Here is a 5,773-nt window from a genome sequence, read left to right as displayed (position 1 = left end):
GTGGGATGCTTTATCCCCTTCATAGGTTAAGCTTTTGCAACATTTCAGCTTTGGCAGACGCTATGTGCACGGATTGAGAGGAAGATGATGTATGAGAGATGTTGCAATTTCAAGATTAAATTAGGAAAGATGATGAAATCATAATTCATTATTTATAAGCAAGATTGTCCATAGAAAATTTGAGCCTCACGGCAAAAATGTAATGCTTTATTGTACGGGTTTCTAGAAACAAACGGTTTAAAACTAGTCGCTTTGTAATTTTGGCAATGTGAACTCTTGAAACAAATCCTAAACAAATCATAAATTGAAATTGACAAAATTTTGGATCATTACACAAATCATAAATTTCAAACCTTTGAGATCATGTCAAGAATGAGATAGGACGGAGTTTTTTCAAAAGTCCCCGATCGTTGGTATTCTTAGGAGTTTTATAGGGATTAAAATCCATCCCTATGGGTTACGGAACATGGGATTTCCAGGGTAGGGTTGAATTTCCCTCTCTCCCTAGTATTTGGGTGATAAAATAGGGCGACCACAATTAGGCTATCCTTGAAATTTAGTTGTGCTCGCCTCGCCATTTAAAATAGCCTGAAGGAAACAGGCGAGTAGGATTAGGAGAGGAAGTAGGTAAATTGGGAAGAGCACAGTCAAAACCACCTTCCCATCTTCTCCCTAAATTTAAGGATTGTACCATATCCTTAAAATCCATAATTCCATAGTCCAAGAAAGAGTGGGAGATTGGACTCTATCCTCAAAACCCCACTATACTGTAATCCATGGGGAGGGATTAGATCCCTATAAAACTCCTAAGAAAGCTAATGTTGGGGAACTTTTGAAAAAACTCCATATCATCTCATTCTCTACATGATCTCAAAGGATTTAATTTTTGTATTGATTCTTCATCCTCACCTTATCTCTATCCTTTCTTATCATGTCTTTACTTCTTCCTCTTATTTGAAAGGAGAATTTTTTCTTACATTCTTCTTTTTGGTTCATTTTTATTGATTTTTTTGCATAAATATTCATAAACCATATTGTTTTGTGAAAATTTGTGTAACTGACTTGAGTGTCGGAGGGTTAATGTTAGAAAGACTTCCAATATCCTTGACCATTTTTCTAGTTGTAGATGCTCGTTAGGTTGAATCGTGCTCATCAATTTTTGCTCGGACTTCTCAGTAGAGGCAAAAACTGTTTCCTCAAGCAAATAAATTCAAATGCTAGTGTTAGAATCTTGTAGGTGGCCCACACACTATGTTAGGATCTTGTAGGTAGCTGATAACTCTATGAAATGAGAGTTATCATGAGACTTTTGGGCTTAAATCAAGACTATTTAGAGAGTAATTAATGTGCTTTTAGTACATTTCGATGTTGTTTTGCATTAACATCTATCTTAGTTTAAGTTTGATGAAGTTTGTGTGATTTAGAATAATTGTATGCCTAAACCATGTGCTTAATTATAGGTAATTAGAAACCTGAATTTTATGGAAAAGGATGCTATTGCAAGGGACTTATAAAAAGGACAAACGGACATGGCTACAGAAGACTTGAAGCAAGACTAGAACAGTGCAAATGCTGTAGCTATTGTTGTAGTAATCCTCGAGCATTGATAAAAAAATCTGCGCAGAATATTTAGAATATTGCGATCTACAGTTTCCTAATCTGAAGATGTGCACCCTAAAGTTTCCAGTTACCCTAATTTGCAACTATGAAAGGAAGCCTACATGAAAAGAAAAGGAGGAGGCCGTTAATCAAGATAAAAGCAGAAAAAAGACAATGAAGATACATAATTCCCGATTAGAATTCAAGGCTGCACCAGCAAAAGAACTTGCAGAATCAATTGGACTCTGTTCTTTCTCTTTCTTTTCTTGTTTATTTGTTATTAATTGATCATGAAGATGTATTCGATGGCTAGAACTTGGTTGTTTATTTACATTTCACAAATTATGAACTAAATTTATTTGTGGTTGAGTGTTAAACTAGCTTAATGGTTAATTAATTGAATATATATGTTGCTGCATGTTTGTTATAGCATTTTTCTTTGATAGTATTTATTTAAAGTCATTATTTCGGCTGACCACCAATTTAATGATACAAGTTAGGAAAGAGTCATAAAAGGGCCTATCCTAGTGGAACATATCAGAGCAACACTTGATCTTAGATTGAGTTTTCTAGATTATGTTTAACTTGAGTCCTAAAAGGGTCATACTTAATCTAAGATTGGTGATGAAATAGATATAGAGATTCACCTTATAGGATAAAGAGAACCTAAACGTGTAATGTTATATCTTATGTAGGTGTAACAATTGGTCATTGTTAGATTGCATAAAGATATAAGACATCCAACATGCTACCACTGAGGATAAAAATGGTTTCTGCCTAGTGCTGTGGTAAATGCTACAGCAACTGAACTTAACATGAATCAACAGTCAACACCATTAAGGGAGTTTAATCATTCAACTACTCCATACCTATTGAATTAACCTTTGTATTAATGTACAAATTATATTCATTGCCTTTCTAATTTTTTAGATTTTATTAAGGTATTTGGTAGTCTTAGTTGTATTGATTTAATTTAGAACATAGATTGCATTGTTGGAATTGCTGTAGCAAATCTAGTAGTATCAATCCCTGTAGAGACGATCTTGAATACTCATAATTTTATTACTTGTTGTGTACACTTGCACATTGAAACTATAGCAATTAAAGTAAAATCAACAACAACAGTAGCCCACACACTAACATGACCAGATTTTGGTGTCAACACCTGGATTTTCGGATAGGATGAGGAAAGTGGTTTTGACTAGATCTCTTCTCGGTTTAATAACATCCTCGCCTAATCCTGGTCGCTGGTTTCCTCTAGGCTGCTTCAAATATCGAGGCGATCATAATCAAGCTTTGAGGAAAGCTGATTGTAGTCGTCTTATCTTATCACATAAACACCACTCCTTTTGTTTATACAATTGAGAGTGTAACAAACAAAACTAGAAATTATATGTATAAAAATCTCCCCTTCCACCAATATTACTCACTAGGCCTGCTCGTCACTCTCTAGCTCTTTACATGTTATCCCCATGTTTTGTCCTCGTCGGAGTTCAACTTCTACTATTAGAATGGTTAAGAAGAAGGATATTAAGAGCATGGAAGGCCGCACCCTTGCTAAACTGATGAATGTCTTCTAGTTTGACTCTTACCAGTTGGGCTATATAATGACTAATTATAAGGAGCGGATTGCGAGATATGACAATGAGATGAAGACTGAAATCCAAACTTGGAAGAAGAGGATTGAGACTGCTGAAGCTAAGCTTACGGTCGAAACTACCAATTCGAGGAGGAATTAAAGGACTTGATGACTGAGCATGGTAATTAAAAGTCTTCATTTGAGTAGAGGATAAAATCCCTTGAATCTCAATCTTAGGAAATGACTGCTAGTTTAAGAGATCGTATTGAAGCCCTATCAGAAGGAGGTTAACGATAGCTACAATGTTGGTCTCGAGTATTACTATGATTGTATTATGGTGTTTCTCGAGAAAAGCCATCTTGAGTTGAAGATAGATGATCGTTCACTGGGAAAAGCCATCATGAGCTGCAGAAGGATGACCTTACTAAAGCTGTTGTCATCTATACGAAGGACCAAGAGGCCAAAAGAGATCAAGCCTAGGTTGAACCTACTACTACTAGTGGTGATCGAGCTGAAGATGCCCTTACTCCTGCTCGCCTATCCGTGGTCGAGTTTAGTTAGTAGGTTTAGTTTCCTCATATTATCTCAATCAGGTTTTGGTGTTCGTGGACTTTAACAATTTTTAGATTTTTTCTACTCGCCTATAAGTAGTGAAACTACTCTCACCTTTATGACATAATTTACCTAGGCTCTCACCTCATGGCTAGTTCTATTAGTTCCCGCCTTCTCAAGATGAGTTTAATTAGCCTCAGCTTCTCATGGTGAGTTTTATTAATTCCTGCCTTCACATGGCAAGCTTTATTAGCGTCTGCCTTCTTATGTCGAGTTTAATTAGTTCCTGCCTTCTCATGGCGAGTTTTATTAGTTCCTAGCTTCTCGCAGCGAGTTTTACTAAAATTTATTTTTTTTTTTTTGTAACTTATGTCTGATTTTTAAAAATTTATATCTAATAAAAAAATAAACTTTTGTGATTTCAAATGAAAATATCTGATTGAAAAGTAAATATTACATTTAAAAAATATTTTTATTAAATATACTTATTTCTTAAACTATAAAATGTAATTTATTTTAACAACAATATAAATGATAAATAACTAAGTTTGTTAAGTATAGCTGAAGCTGCTGAGCTGGCTGGCTGGTGGCGTGTATAAGCTGAAGCTGCTGAGCTGGATTGGGTTGTTGTTCACACTAACTAAGCTATAACGGATTATCCAGCTGGCTTGATGTGATTGGAAGTCTGATTAGTTTGTTAATATAGCAAACGTTGAGCTCTGTTTTGGTAGTTAGTTTTGAGTGTAACTATAAATACTGGCTAACACGTTTTCAATGTTAAGCTTTAGTTTTAATCAATAAGAATCTACGTTGATAAAGTTTCTTTGTTAATTTTCTTTCACTTTCTTACTTGCCAAACATCCTATTAATTCTAATAAAGTTTAAAAAAATTTTTATTTAAAAGATAAGATGTCACTTATATTTAGATATTAAAAAATAAATATATCATTAGGATATTTTTATTTAGATCCGTTCAAACTTAAGAAAAATTTAGATTTATTCAAATTTTAAACAAAAAAATAAACGCCGCCTAAGTGAAAATTCAGGTGACATTTGTGTGTAATTAAGTTGATAATGGAGGGTAACTAAATATAATCAAATACTTTCTTGTTGAATGGGACAAAACTCACTTGGAGGTTTGTAAAAACTCGACTAATGGTGCTTTTAGGACACGTGCATGAGTCAGTTGGTATAAGGGCAAAAAAAAATAAAATTACTGGTTAGATTTGTTTGCTGAAATCCCAACGGATCGAAATTAATGGAAAAGAAAAAAAACAGCGGTGAGAAACTTGACAAAAGGATTAATTTCCAACATACCCACAAGAATCTACAATCATCACTTATCATTTCATGCTTCGTAAGTGATCACTCAGCACCCATTTCGTTACACACACACACACACACTAACTTCAATAGTTTGGATATTTGACCAGTGAATAATTGGATTGCCTTACATAATTCTTTTAATGTATAAAGACAACAGCCCTTTTGATGATATTGTGTTTTACAAATGACACGTAGAAAAAATAGTGTATCTAATAATTTTTTTAATAAATATAACTATGTTTTTTTTATGGCAATTTATATATCGGTGTTTGAAAAAAAAAATACTGTTGACATGTCTTAAAGATAATTTGTTGAGAGATTAAAAAAAGAAAAAAAAAACATGTCTTTTTTTTTTTTTACAAAAATTGAATTTGTAATCTTATATTTTAAGAATCAAAAAATTTATTCAAAATGTTTAAAAATCTAAAAGAAATAAACAAAAACCTTATTTCAAAGAAATAACTTAATTACTCCAACAAAAATTAAAAATTTAGTTTTTTTATTTGTTTTAAAAGATCGATTTTTTAAAAAAATCATCCTAATATTTTTTGTAATGGTTCTGTTGGTAATCGTACAAGTCAATTCAAAGGGCATAAATATACAACAGTTTCAAACTAAAATTGCTAGATTTAATTGAGAATTGAATGGAATTTGAGGTGCAGCGACCATTGAGAATTGACAAAACTAATGGGGGGCATGGCGTCATTTCATAGTCTG

Source organism: Citrus sinensis, chromosome 5 (genome assembly GCF_022201045.2).
Source record: "Citrus sinensis cultivar Valencia sweet orange chromosome 5, DVS_A1.0, whole genome shotgun sequence".
In the NCBI taxonomy this organism is placed as follows: domain Eukaryota; kingdom Viridiplantae; phylum Streptophyta; class Magnoliopsida; order Sapindales; family Rutaceae; genus Citrus; species Citrus sinensis.
This window is presented reverse-complemented; position numbering follows the sequence as displayed.